The sequence below is a fragment of the Sinocyclocheilus rhinocerous genome, unplaced genomic scaffold, assembly GCF_001515625.1.
Source record: "Sinocyclocheilus rhinocerous isolate Xijiao unplaced genomic scaffold, SAMN03320098_v1.1 scaffold839, whole genome shotgun sequence".
In the NCBI taxonomy this organism is placed as follows: Eukaryota; Metazoa; Chordata; class Actinopteri; order Cypriniformes; family Cyprinidae; genus Sinocyclocheilus; species Sinocyclocheilus rhinocerous.
Window position 1 is genome coordinate 490,077 of NW_015652287.1, and position 15,957 is coordinate 506,033.

At 39.5% G+C, this 15,957-nt stretch overlaps 1 pseudogene; it reads left to right on the top strand.

The window, feature by feature from the left end:
- The window catches only part of LOC107714405 (activating signal cointegrator 1 complex subunit 3-like), a 226,910-nt pseudogene that overhangs the window by 69,413 nt on the left and 141,540 nt on the right, over window positions 1–15,957 (top strand).

Below are 15,957 nucleotides of genomic sequence, written 5' to 3' on the forward strand. Positions count from 1 at the left end.
TTAAGACGAAAATGTTTTAAAATCTTGCCGGTTTGTTAGTTCTCTTATAATCCATTACAGCGTACAAAACAATCGTAGCAAAATGGCAGCAGCTGCGTTTGTATGGAACGAGAGAGTGCCATAATTAAATAATTGTACACCATTTTGAATCGAGTTTTAATATTTTATTAGCTAAACAAACGCAAAGCTTCCACAAAGAAAAAATAGTTCAAGCAAGAGTACAGCGCCGACTGCTGTTACCCGGATGAGCCTGTGTTATTAGCTTTTACCGGTTGTTATCGAGGGATAGCATACCTCGGAATGTCGCGACTGACCAATCAAAATCAAGTATTCCACAGGGCCGTGTAATAACAGAAGATATCAGAAGTTATTATTATTAGGGCCCGAGCACCAGTGGTGAGAGTCCTGGCCTGAACACATCTAAAGACCAATATTCAGTTATAATCATAGCGCCCACTGCTGGCAACGGGAAATTACTTCTTTTACACTAACTTGAACATGCAATGTCCGATCTGCTCCAAACGTCACATGTTTGGTAAGAGTCCTGGCCTGAAGACATCTACATGCCAATATTCAGTTATAATCATAGTGCCACCTGTTGGCAGCAGGAAATTTGGCACATATAAATGACTTTGACATATTCCTCCTATATTTATCACTTTAAAAGCATATTGCCCACCGTTCGCTGTTTTCCTATAGCCACTGGGTGGCGGTGAGCCCGGGTGCGAGGGCCCTTTCATCACTGCTTGCAGCTTTAATTATTATTATTTATTATTATTATTATTTTTTTTATTTTTTTTTATTTTGTATTCTGATGGTTGGGACTAACAGCAAATTCTTAACGATCAGCCATTTATTTGTGACTGTGAATGACAAATGAATGCTGTAATATTAGCATTGTCCATTAAGAAATCATTTTAAGTCTAATCATTTTACATAAATAGGAATGACTGAATATTTCCTGACTTTTTGAAGTCAGTTGTCTCTTTTGGAACTAGCATGTCTTTTTTTGTGAGCTTCATCAAACCCTAATTTGCAATATGAGTAAAGATTCGAGATGTTGACATTGTATCACCTACTCATCTACACAAGCTATTTGTACTTGGACCCGATTATTATTTTTCCAACTATAGTAGCAATTATTTTTCAAGAAGCAGTGCATTACAGATATCTTCAGTGATGTGAGTCAGTTTACAAGCATGAATCAAATTCTAAGCATTCTCTTCATTAGCCGTGTGGAATAGTAAACATCTTTGCTCAGGAGTTTGCAGTCTGCTCATAGTACACACCGAAATAGAAAAACATCACTGATTAATCTCCCCCATGATTCCTAGCATTACATTAGAGATGACGTTTTAGTGGGTGGAGCTTCAGATTCGTGAACAGAGTTTAAATATAAATAGAAGTGCTTTCAGTCTGATGACTTTTTGGACAATTGACCTCTCATTTTTTTCTTATCCTTTTTTTCTTATCCCCTCGCTTTGTTTCTCCATACCTCTTCCAGCAGCTCTGCTCAAGAGAAATAAATGGCCCTCCTAGTTGCTGTTACTTTGCCTGTCATTTATCAGATACTATTGCTCGTAGGTGTGCGAGGTCTTGTTTGAATAAACGTGCTCGAGTTTGTTGTGTGTGTATGTGTGCGTTTGCGTTTGTATCTCTGGAGCGGGTAATTTTGTGGCGTGTGGGCTCGAGGCGGGCAGATAAGCTGTTTGCCTAAACTAACAATTAAAACTTGATCATGCTGTCAGTTCAAATGGAATGAAATGGAACCAAAAAGTAATTAAAAGGATAGCGTGCAAATTACAATTATATCTTTTAGCTTTCTATTACCAGCGCTGTGAATTTAATTATTGAGGCAGCTTCGACCAAAAATGTGCATGCATATGCACGCGTAAACGCAGACTTTAAGATAAGCAAGCAGGACTACCGCTGCCTTTCTACTGAGCGCTGTGCATTTTTTTGCTCATAGCTTTTTAAATCCAGGACAGTCAAAAAAATCCATGCGAGACGGTGCAGGTATTTAGATGTTGCTGTGAAATGATTGCTGGGGGCTATGTTGGTCCAATTAGTGTGTTTAAAGTCACGGGTGAGTTTCTGCTGTGTTCCCAGCTCACCCAGTCAGCACATATGGCCGAGGGCCCTTCATCCACAGAGTTAATTAGACTGTCAGGATCCATCGGACTCACCGTGGACTCTCTCCTCCCCACACGTACAGGTGGTCAGATCTCCGGCTGCCCACAGTTTTAGAGCTGTTACTTAGCGCCGTGCACTTGCCATATGTCCTGTAAAGACAACTTTCATCCACTTTCGCTCATTTGATTATATCATCATAATTTCTGCAGATATATTTAGCATGCCTAAAGAAATGTGCTTTTGTTCCCTCCGTTGGAGAGAGGGAAATGTGGTCAAGTGAATTGCTGGCTCCCCGGTGATATTGGTTTTGCTCACCGGCACTGCGAAGAAACGCTGCGAAACCATCAGACTGAAAGTGTTAAGGGTGCTCTGGGCACAGACTGCGAGCATCTTGAGCACTAGTTCGTGTAGGAGTAGAACAAATCGCTGTCCTGGAAACCATGCCACTGCCGCAATATGTGCGATTGGTATATTTTGATGGAATAAGTACAAAAATAAAGTATACAAGAAGCAGAGCACATATAAGTTGTTTTAAAGGGCTCATGTCACATGTGAGATCTTTTGAGATTGAAAGCATGATGTACTATGAATAATTTCAGAACTGAAAACTTCATCTACAGTCAGAAAAAGAGCTTTGATTGGAACTGGAATGCGAACATGAATTACTGATGTCAAGACGTTAAGCATGCATGACCCACCAACATTTACAATGTGAGTTAAGGACCGTTCACACCAGCAACGAGAACTATACAGATAACTATAACGATAACTGTAGTAGTGTCCACACCAAATGCACAATATCATTGTGTTTATTACCAAGGACGAATACTATACATTGTGAAATAATCATTCTAATTCCATGAGAAGTCCCCTCTCTTCGAACTATATTAGCAGTTATTTTTGAAGAAGCAGTGCATTACAGATATCTTCAGTGAGTCAGGTTACAAGCATGAATCAAATTCTAAGCGTTCTCTTCATTAGCCGTGTGGAATAGTAAACATCTCAATATCATTGCGTTTATTATAAGCGCTCCACTACAGTTTTGCTCTTTAAAGACTTGGATTCTGCTTGGCTGTCAGTGTATTTATTGCTTATCAGCTGGTAGAAATAGTTCTCGAACTGATTCCAGTTATATCGACCCCTACTGTCATTATCATTATAGTTGTGTCAACTTCCTTGTTCTCATGACATTAGAATGATTATTAAAAATTTATAGTATTCGTCCTTAGTGTGAGTGACCCTTTATGCCTGTTTGCTGTGGACTTTTGGTTTGCAGGTAATAATAAAGTAGGATAGATACTGATTTTGCCCTATGCCTTAATAAACAACAAACATGAGTAAGTCTGTCAAACCTTATGCTGTTCTTGGCTGTATGCACCATCTGCACATCCTTGTGAAGAATAAAGTGCATTGGATACGCGACTCACAATTCATTTCAGTGGAGTTTAATGTTAACATGTTGCCATTAGCATGTTGCTGAGGCCCTGTTTCCACCTTAAGATGTGTTTTCAGTGATACGATCACAAGTGGTCATACGATCTGCAGAGTGCAGCACTCACATGCTATTGACTGCTTGTAAATGATAATTATATCTTTGAGCTTTCTCAGTAATGTTGATTGAACAAACCCATGTTTGAATTGCTTATTTTGGTGTACTTTCTCACAACAGGTACCACAGTGATTACGTATTAAGCCTGGTTATGCATTTTCGAAATAGACAAGCCCTAAATATTGGACTCCGTTTACACCTGTTTTTAGTGCTGTCCACTTGTGACCAGCTTGACGAAATGCATCTTAATAAAAGAGTTAAACAGAGCCTAAGATAACACGATACTCACCTAGAGTGAGGAACGGCCGGCGGGCTTGAGAACGGCACAGACGGTGGATTCGACGAAGGAGCGGCCGGCGGGCTTGCGGCAACCACATGTGACGACCCCGGGCTGAACAACAAAAGAGAGAAAAGAAAATCTCCCACTGCTCTTGACTTAAATCACTTTTATAAATGTAATAAGAAGAAATATATATATTTAATTTACACAGTAAAGAATATGCAGTGTTTTTATACATTTGATTAGCATTTCGTAGCATTTCTTATTTATTTGTTCTACTATAGTTTATTTGTCCTATTGCTTGCAATTAGTTTCTTATTCTTATTTAATCGTTTACTGTTTACTTGTCTTCAGTGAGCTTGTGTTTTTTTTTTAAGGCTAGTATTAGTTTTTTGTGATATTGACAATGGTGATAAGAATAAGGACATTTCTATGGTATCAAAAATGTTGATATCATAAATACCTTATTTTAAGCAAAAATACCTTTACCATGAAATAAAACTACTCGCATTGTGATATAAGATTTTGGCCAAATTGCCCACCCCTAATTTCACTGAATTCTTTAAAGTGGATTTTGGGATTGTCGTTTCTGTGAAGCAAGTTGACGCAGGTTTCGGAATAAAGTTACTGAAAATTGTAATGTTTTAAATTTAGAATAATCTTTAACAGGCAGTTTTTTTTTTGTGGGTGCAAGTTGTAGATGAGGTGGTGAAAGCAGTCCCCTATTAGAACAAGAATTATTCTAATCCCAAACTCACACTTTGGTGATGTAAACCAGTGCCGGTCCAGTGCGGCACAAGTACGAAAGTACAGATTATTTTTTTTGAGACTGATTTAACAGTAAACAAGAATGTGAAATTGACCCTTTTTACTTACTTATTACGAATTGCTGGGGTTTTTGCATATGATTCATCAGTGCACCATATGAAAAAAAGAAAAATGTTGGACATGGACTTTTAAATCTTAGACAGAGTGGAGTAAAGCTGAGATTGTGCTTTCAGGTGCAAATGATTTTAGCCACTTGAAGTTTTGAATGGGAGCCTGGTCTGTTAGTGTTAGATTTACCCCCGAGTCTAAAACTCAACGAGCTGAAATGGGCCGCCAGTGTGGCAATCACTCCACTCACACACTGTGGTGAAAAGTCCCGTTCACTGCCGCTATTTCTGCAACCACTAAAGAGAGATTAAAAACCTTCTTTTGACGTACAGCCGACTGCGAGTTTGCGACTTGTTTTAAAATGTGTCGTACACTGTATGGGTTGGCTGATGGATTACCTCAGGGCTACATTGCCGTGTGGAGTGTACAATAGCACGTGAGGGACCACCCTGACCCAAATCACGTTTTCATGTCGTTTGACGAGCATTCATCACAACACTGAGTATGCTTCAAAGGAAAATAACCGAATGCGAGACATTTTGCGAGATCATTAAGTAATGACAACTCCATATTTGCTACATGTATGCATTACTTCAAGGTGAATGTTGGGGCACGCATACATTTGCATTCATTTGCATGTTTAAGGTGTGCAGGGACACTGGCAGTCCTTTACAGACAAAGCTGATAAATCAGAATGAAGGGGGCTCTTAAAACAAGTGCAGCAGTTTGGTTACCTTGGTGATACAACCGTTCAGTCGGATAGGAAGGGAGCCCCTAATTACCTATGAATATTTATAAGTTGGTCCTCTGAAGACCCACCCTGGGAATATAGTGGGTCAGCTGATGCTACCATCCTGACGGGAGGTGTAGGAATACAACTTCTCCCGTTTTTCGGAGAACACGTGGTACTCAGCAGAAGGTGATGTTATATGAAAACACCCACCCCCAATGAAGCGCTAACAGCTTTCTGGAAGCTCTTTTTTTTTTTTTGGTAATTGGCTCCATTTGGGCCATTAAAGCTGATGAAGTTGAACTCTATTTCAAAACCTAGTGAACTGTCTTGCCTGTCTACTGCCTACTTAGGCAGCTACCTATTAAGGCAGAAACTGAAATGGTACATTGCAATTGGCTGATTTGGGCATTTTTCTCTCTGAGCTGTTTGCAATGCATTCAGGGATTGTTGTTTCTGTGAAACATGCATATTATGCTTCTCTAGGAGCATCTTAGAAGGAATAGAATTTGGATCATTCCTATGATGCTTTAAAGTGCTGTCCATGTTGGAAGCTAAGTTTAAAAAATCTGCAGAAAATTTTTAACATTTTAAATTTAGAACAGTCTTCATGCTCTTATTTGTGGGTACAAAACTATATATTTTTTAGCTGAGGTCTTGATTGTGGTACTCTGCTGAAAATAATTATCCCAAATGGCGTAGTTCAAAATGTGAAACTTGGTCCACCTCGGCTGACATCACCTAGGCTTTGTGGGCTATTGGTTAACCAATTACAAATAGCTATTTAGAGACTGTTTTTGGCTACTGCATGTAAAGCTGTCTTCAGTAGACTAAATTTTGCCAATGAAGTAATTTTTGAGGTTAAAGGGATTCTTTCATCATTTACTTACCCTCATGTTGTTCCAAACCATACTATGGAAGTCGGTGGCTACCAGCTACTGTTATTATAGTTATTTCTCTAAAATATTATAATAACAATGTCTAATACCAAGTATCAATAGATAAAAAAAAAACTGTTACAATTTGAATGCATCAATATGTTCCTGAATGTAAACTTTCTGACCAGTCCAATAAAACAAAAAATGGGTGCAGTTGATGTTTCAGGATGGGAATATGGAACGGCTACATTTCATTTCACACATTCAGTTGTCGATGGATAAAATACATTTTAGTCCTACATTTTCTGTTTTACCTGCAAAAATGTCAAATTTCAACACTAAAATAATTTGCAAATGCTGTGCTCCATGACACATGTGCATACAAGTCCACAAGACAAACTCCTCACTGTTGTAATGAAGAGCACAGCTGCAGAACATTCCACGGCTCTTCTGCCCATCTATCAGAAGATCCTTATACAGTCACATCTTTACTGCTGTGCTTCGAAGCGTATTTCAGCTATTAATAATCCCTTCTGTTTGGCTTTTCAGTTTTGACTTTAAATCAGATCAGAGCCCTATAATAACTCTCTCAGCCTAATTGTTTTTCTTTTAATTTAAAGTGTGCCAGAGCAGAACGGTAAAAGAAGAGACCGATAGCATTGTTAATGAATCCTGATCCCCTGATCCAAGACACACAGGAATGAGGGATGCAGAAACTGGAGACGGCAGACGGAAAGAGACAAAATAATTAGAACAGTTCTAGATTTGTTATACTCAACGTGCTTTGATTCGATTTTTGTACTTTCCTGGCCCCTTTTTAATATAATAAATTTGTAACTCCCCGCTCTAATGATGGTGTTAGTGAAAATAACCGCACTTCAGCAGTAGCGCTAAAGTACAAGGTGGCTTTTCATCTCTTATCACAACTCTGTTGAGATGGATGGCTGTCACCCTCAATGTGATGTCACTGCAGAGCTGGCCAGAGTGGGCGGATTGATTGACAGCTCTTGACACCGCTCAGAGAGTTCCCCCTCCATAGTCCTGGTGGCCTTTTGCAAGGTTTTAATGTTTGAGCTCTCCAAGCCCTCCGTACACGCTCAGCCATTCATAAAGTTATTGAAGTCCCAACAGTCTCCCATAGAGAAGCACTTGATCTGACAGCATCAGTAAAGTATCTTTGCGGCCAACACTACTTTGGTTCAGTATCCTTTGACTCCGGCTTACAGTGATTGATTAGTTTAGATAAAGTCACGGATGATTGCCTTGTGGGAGACCGGAGTCTCTCATTAGCTGCACATTAAAGCAGCTTCATTAAGTTTTGTCTCCTGGTGCCCTGTCATTTTGACCATATGTGCCTCCATCACACATGTAGCCACACCACATCTGCTACACATACACTCACTGTCTTCAGCGTCTTGCCTTGAACAGGTTCACGCCATTTCGTGATCTCAAGTCCAAGATCTTGTTATCAATGGGCCATTGAAATGTTCCTTGTGTGTTTGCAGATTGGCCAGTTGGTGTTCAAGGGCATGCAGAGGTTGAATAGAATTCAGTCTATAGTGTTCGAGACGGCTTACAATACCAATGAAAACCTGCTCATCTGCACACCCACCGGTGCCGGCAAAACCAACATCGCCATGCTCACCATCCTACACGAGATCCACCAACACCTTCAGCCTGAGGGAGTCATCCGCAAGGATCAGTTTAAGGTACACAGACAGTCGCAGAGACAATATTGTTGAGTGAGCTGTTGGCTTTCTGGCAGCCAATAACTCATTTCCGCACCAGTCCTTGTGCCTCAGGTACAACACGACCTGATTGGATGCGTTTGTTTAGTTTATGTCAAGCAAGGATAGACTTGAGCATTAAATATGTGTCAAGAAGTTTACCATAGTTTGGAGATGTAAACGGATGCATTGTCTCGTGAAGCGCGTTTTCACACACGCACATGCCAGCTTCAACGATGATAGACAGTCTTCATACATCACCATTAAACTCTTACTTTAAGCAGCCAGCTTCATATTTCTTTGTAAATTGTTATTTGTACTGGTTGCCAGGGAACAAATGGTACTGTGGTGTTTTCTCATTTATCATGAGCATGTCCTGTCTCTCTTTCCTGCCTCTATAGATTGTATACGTGGCTCCGATGAAGGCCCTGGCTGCTGAGATGACTAATTACTTCAGTAAGTGATTGGAGCCTCTGGGCATCGCTGTCAAGGAGCTGACGGGAGACATGCAGCTGACCAAAGGAGAAATCATCCGCACTCAGGTAACAAATGGTAACGGATGCACCTTTGGCTATAATAATATTGGACATTGCTGGTGGCAGGTAGACTTTGTTCGCCTCGCTGGGCTTGGAATTGGCTAATCCCAACCTTAAGTCGTCAGCAGCTTCATCTGTTGTCTGACGCTTGAGGATGGTCATACATCATGATTCTGTTAGACTCTATTTCCTGAGAAAAGGCTGGTGTAAAGATGTTGAGGGTGGTGTTAAAGATATATGTGGAGCAGAAAGGTGGTACATTGAAATCCTCCAAGGGCTGATCCTTGACATACACCATCGTGTTCATGATCAAGATGCTTATCCTTGGGTTACTCAAGAGGACTGAGCCTGTAATATGCCTATAATGGTAATTTATCAAATTGTTTAGACGTCAACTGTGTGTTAAATAAAGACTGGAACACAGTTGCAAGCCCCTCACATTTAATGATGACTTTATTTCACATAGACTTCCCTCACCCTTCATCCAGACTGCTTGTCCACAATACTGTTCTAAAACAAATTACAGATTGTTCTAAATGTAGGTGTATAGCCAAATCCTGCTTGATAGAGTCCATGAGGTTGTGCTCTTATATAGCACTTGTCTCACCGATCAATATGATTGTACAACTGAGACACGTCCATTTGCAATGCTGCGGTGCGTGCAGTTCAGGGCCAACAGTTTCAGGACGGAAGTGTGTACACGTGACAAACGGTGAAGAACAAAGAATGTAAGCAGTAATTCCCTGCCCTTGTCGTTATACCAGCTCCTAAGGACTGCATCATGATGATCCAGTATATTGAAGTCTATAGAAGATTGATGATTTGCTTTGAAACATTGGTTGCACTTTGTTTCACAGTAAGTGCACTGCAGTGCAGTTACCAAGGATAAGTAATATACAGTAAGTAATAAAAAGATACGGGTTACACTTATTTCGATAGTCCACTTTAGGACATTCTCCTACTATAAGTAACTGTCAACTAATTCTCATTAATTTGCATCTACATGTCTACTAACTCTCAGAGTAGACGGTAGGTTTAGGGTTAGTAGAATGTTGACAAAGAAAGTGTTAGAAGATATTAAGCAGACAGTCTACTAGTACTCTACTAACTGCTAGTTGACATGTAGTTGCAAAGTTACTTACTGTTAATAGAATGTCTAAAGTGGACTATCGAAATAAAGTGTTACCAAGGTAACTACTGTACATGGGTTAATGTTAGGTTTAGGGGTAGTTATAGGGTTAGTAGTTTCAGCCACAGACGTCATGCCCATGGACCGTTGGCTGAAAGGCTGATGCATATGGCACACAAAATTGGAAATACTTCAGGAGTTTTGACGTAATCATGGGATTGGTTGAATTATACAGGATTACCGGGAGATGTGTGTGTCACGTCCTTTAACGTTCCGCCTGGAAACAAAGATGCTGTGATGCCAAACCCCAAACTCCCATTGGCTTTTGAATTATTTCATAAAATAAACTCTGTGACCAAAAAAAAAAAAAGAATTTTGAAGCTAAAAATCTAAAAGTAAAAAAAAAGCTAAAGTGAAACTGCACCATGGTGGCATGACTTCACTGCCACTAAACTTTCAACAAATCTTTATTTATTTTCAATCTTTATTTAAAAACTACAATTTGTAAAGTTTAAATTAGAATTGTTTACAAGAGCCTAGTATACTGTAAGTAAACTAGGCAGTAGATGAGTTTAGCTGTCTCATGATGACATTTCATTTTAGACACTTGTAAGCAACCGTCTTTTTTTACAAAATCACAAGTGCGGTGTTACTGATGTATTTTATGTTGTAGAATAAATGTGCAAATTTCTTGAGCTTGTGTTAACCACAGACTTGAATTCAGGCATTTAACCAAAAACCCATTTTAAAAACCCTTTGACTTTTTAAGTCATTGGGTATTGGGGCATTGAAACTGGAAGTTCAAAAATGCTAACATGTTTCTGGGTTTGTTTAGGACTCATTCCTGTAGTCCTCTATACATCCGGTGTAACACTGCAAATGGTTGATACTCCCTTAATGTATTAGTTGACTGCAATTGGTGAATTGACCATGTTTTTACTGTGGTGATAAAGCATGTATTTTTGAGCATGTTGGTTCGGTGATGTTTTGCGCCATCATCACTTTTTTCTTTCGGCCCAAATTCACACTTCCAGGAGGGAAACATCCAGTATGATTTTAAGGGTGTGAATTGCTTAAATAGAGCATGAAAATTAAGTCATCTCGACTTCTGCTGGCTGAATAAAATCCTTCACAGACATATTGAGTGTTTGTTTAGATATAGCTTCAAATTAGCTGACGCTTCCTTTCACAACCATGTTTTTTTCTCCATCACGTTGTTCTTTTTTTTCTCTCTCACTCACATTCCCTTCCCTGTAGATTCATGAATTAATGGAAAGACGGAGACTTCTAAGAGCACTTAATTGTTAAAACAAGAGAGAGGAGATGAAGAATAGATTTAGAGGATTGTAGAGAACAGGAAGGAGTCATGGGTCAAGTGGTGTGAGGAGTGTAATATCAATGGCTGTATAAAGGGATATGATCCTTCTGTTTTCCCACAGGAAGCTTGGCTTCCTCGGACCGTATCAATTGAGTACCCTCGCTGTACTTCCCAAGCAGCAGAGCAAACAAAGCAAAAATGGAGAGATATGAAGCGGGGAGACGTGTTGTAGAATAATAAGGCATCATCACACCTTCTCTCAGGCTGAAAGCAGTGCTTTACTGCCCCCTCAGCCCTGTGTCTTTTAGACTGTGGCAGGCTTGCACAACAATTCTTTAAAAAATGACCATCTCTGCAGTGGTTAGCTGGGAGAATATCAAGTATCTTGCCTATTTTTGCAGCATCCGAGATGTCTCTGAGGTGTCTGGTAGATGCTGAGACAGGAAAAACAAGTGGTCATTACCAGCAGACCTCACAGTTTAGCTTGTGGAGCTCAGAGACACGATGTCATTGAGCGTGCCTACTTTTTTGGCATTGCACACAGCGTGTTTTAACCGTTATTTTAATCAAGTGCACAAAATGGCATGGGAAACTTAAGGTGGTGTTTGAGGCGGTCATTAGAGATTGATTGGTAGTTAGCATCAGAGCTGTATCTGCCCAAAGTTAAGAGCAGGTTACAACCTAACCATTCTGTTATTTGTTGTGCCTTTCCTTTAGTCATGATGCATTCTTTCTTTTTCTTTTTCTCCTCATTTATTTCACATCCTCTCTCATATTTCATATTCGATTTCTCTCACAATTGCCTGTTCAGAGACCCCAGCAAAATCGACCCCAACGTCTATATGAAGCCTAACATCACCCTACATATTCATACCTAGCTATACATGTAATACTACCCTATTATTCTCCAGTACACACATGCATACAATGAGATCTCGCTACCACACACATACTTACCCCAACATCAACCCCTCCTAGTGCTGCTTTTAGAGAGCTTGTCATTTTCTGCTGCTTGGATCATAGCACTTTGTCTGTCTTCTTATTTTCTTGTTGCTATAGTAACCACTGTACAGTAAAATACCTAATACATAGAACACACGGCTGTTCAAATAACCTTATTGAAGACTAAGTTTGTGCTGTCAGAGGCGGTGCTGACATTTAAATAAGAGGGCATAGGTTATAAGATGGAAAAGACAGAGATGCCGGCCCTGATAATTAGATTATATAGCAATCAAAGTGGCATGAGCATGGCTAATATTAGACAACGGAATAACTTTGATCATAAATATAATGAATTATTTAGAAAGTAAAAAGGAATGTTGTAATGGTAACCAAAGTGATAGATTGTTCTCCTTATTCTTTACAAATGAATTGCCCAAAGTACTTGCCTATCAGACGATTCAAGTCTTTGCCCTCCCAGACTGTTGTGGGAGTAATGTAATATGCAAATTGAAGCTAATCAGGTGAAGGATGTTTATTTTACAAGCCTGGAGATGTAAATAGATCCTCACCAGAAATGAGAATGTCACCGAGGGAATTACCTGTTGATGCATTAAAATTCTGTCACGAAACAACAGATAGGACACTAAAATGCCGGTTCTATATTGTTGATCAACATAGAGTTTTTAAGTGTTTCCCAGAGGAGAGCAGGGGAAAGATTTATTGAGAGTAGAGGTCTTCACGGGTACACTTGGATAAATACATGTTAAATAAATGAAAGTAATGGAGAAGCGGCCAAATCAGTCAGCAGGATGCCGGGATTTTCCTGACTGGCTGCATGGCTGCAGGCTGTGCACACGTCAATGCCGTTTACGTTCGGGTCCGAAAATAAATGCCGTCGGGTCGAGTCGGACTCGGGTCTAATTTCATCGGGTCTGTCTCAGATCGGGTTTTTCTTTTTGAAAAAATAATGTATGCACGTCGGGTTCGGGCAATAAGTGATTCGGGTCGGGTACAGATTTTAGGACCCGAGAAGACCTCTAATTGAGAGTATTTGGGTCCAGTAGAGTATTTTTAATGATATATTGTTTAACTCAGGCAACAAGATCACAAAAGAGCAGTCATCACAGCACATGGTAAGGCTGAAAAACGATCCTGCCACAACAGTTCTTGTCATATGAGCGAGTACATACGCTGACTGAATGTTTTGCTGATGGAGAAAAATAGAGCACATCGGATAATTTACAATCCAGTCTGTCAATATGACGCGTAATTAGTATTTGTAGTGCAACCTCTTGTTGAGATGCTTATATAAACAGAGTATTGTTTTGATAGCACCACAGTGTTTACACTTTTCAGGAAAATCAAACCACAAATGGTTTGGTTTTAATTGTTTTTGCATATTAAAGTGGGGTTGAAAAAAACTACTTTAAAAAACAAAATGATGCACTTCAGCATTAAATTAGCTTTTGCAAATTTAAAAAGTGAGATGCAGTACTCATTACTCATTGAGGTTCACACAGAACACTGTGTGTAAAGTGTACTAGGAGCTGTTTGCGTTGGCCATTGACACATTGAACAGTAGAAAGATTTATTGAGAGTAGAGGTCTTCACGGGTACACTTGAATCCGAAAACCCAAGGTCCGACCCGAGACCGGAGCGGGTTTGGGTCCAAAATTTCTACGAGTGCCTCGGACACAGGTCGGGTTCGGTATTAGCAGCCTCGGGTCTCGGGTAATTTAAAATAAATGTGCTTTTTTTTCAAATGGACCCGATAAGACCCGAATTCTTTTAAACTATCCTGAATGTGTACTTGCACGTTTGCGTTAAGTGAGGAACGGACATAGAAAAGGAGCATACGGTTGTAACCTCGCCAACAGAAATCCATCTTATAGATATGAGATCCATCAGGAAAATGTTAAAGTAAATGATTTTAATGTCCGCTCAGGAGAACCCGTGGCAGTTTTCATTGCTGCAGAAGACGAGAACTGTACTCCTGAGCCTGAAAACTGAAGTATATTCATGCAATTCTTTTTTTTTTTTTTTTTTTGGTTAAAGCTGGTTAAATACATTTGAAAATATAGTACTCAGATACTGCTACTACTAAGTAGCAGTGTCATAAATTAACAGGGGTTTGTGCCACCAAGATGAACAAAAATACCCCAAAATTCAAGATAAAGGGTTAAAAAAAGTATCATTGTTTTTAACACATTATTTTTGGGGGGCTTTGAGCATTATAACCAAACTGTTGAGCGTATGAATGCAATAGCCAATCAGACGCATTTTGATTAGTCTGCACTGAAACACCTGAGTTTTGTTGAGTGTGTGCTCCCACTGACTGAATAGTTTATGCTCGCAGATTCTCTCAACATAAACAACAAAGTGCAGATATGATGTAAATACTCTTATTTACATCATATCTACACTTCGTTGTTCATTTCATGGCTTCAGTGATTATGACAGGAGTTTTGGCAGAACATGCGCTAGATTAGACTAGAGTTATAGACGAACACGTTTGTCTGCGTAGCCAGAATATGACGTGATGTTTCCCCAAAGACAAAAACATTTTTACACGTGTATTCTATTAATCAACATTAATAATCATTATAACAATATCAAGAGCAATAATTGATAATATATTGAACTGAACTGAAATATTCATTTTTAAGCAATTTTTGTTTCTAAAATAGTAAAGTATTCTGACTGATTTAAGTAATTGGTTAAATTTAAGTATTTGACATTAAAGACAACACAGATACAGGTGCATCTCAAAAAATTAGAATATCGTGAAAAAGCGTGAAACTTTCATATATTCTAGATTCATTACATGTAAAGTAAAACATTTCAAAAGTTTTTTTGTTTTAATTTTGATGATTAGAGATTACAGCTCATGAAAGTCAAAAATCCAGTATCTCAAAATATTAGAATATTTCCTAAGATCAATCAAAAAAAGGATTCGCAAAACAGAAAAGTTCAAGTTCTTTAAAGTATGTTCATTTATGCACTCAATACTTGGTCGGGGCTTCTTTAGCACAAAGGACAGCATCAGTGAGGTGTGGCATGGAAGCCATCAGCCTGTTGCACTGCTGAGGCACTATTGAACCTTCAACTCGTCTGTATTGTTGGATCGACTGTTCCTCATCTTGCTCTTGAAAATATCCCATAGATTCCATATGGGGTTCAGGTCAGGCATGTTGACTGGCCAATCATGCACAGTAATATAATGGTCAGCAAACCACTTGAAAGTGGCTTTGGCACTGTGGGCAGGTGCTAAAGTCCTGCTAGAAAAGGAAGTCAGCATCTCCATAAAGCTTGTCAGCAGATGGAAGCATAAAGTCCTCCAAAATCTCCTGGTAGACGGCTGCATTGACTTTGGACTTGATAAAACACAATGGACCAACACCAACAGACGTCACGGCACCCCAAATCATCACTGATTTTGGAAACTTCAGACTAGACCTCTCCTCTGGGACAAACTGAAAAACTCTGTTAAAGTATGTTAATTTATGCACTCAATACTTGGTCGGGGCTCCTTTAGCACAAATGACAGCATCAGTGAGGTGTGGCATGGAAGCCATCAGCCTGTTGCACTGCTGAGGCACTATTGAACCTTCAACTCGTCTGTATTGTTGGATCGACTGTTCCTCATCTTGCTCTTGAAAATATCCCATAGATTCCATATGGGGTTCAGGTCAGGCATGTTGACTGGCCAATCATGCACAGTAATATAATGGTCAGCAAACCACTTGAAAGTGGCTTTGGCACTGTGGGCAGGTGCTAAAGTCCTGCTAGAAAAGGAAGTCAGCATCTCCATAAAGCTTGTCAGCAGATGGAAGCATAAAGTGCTCCAAAATCTCCTGGT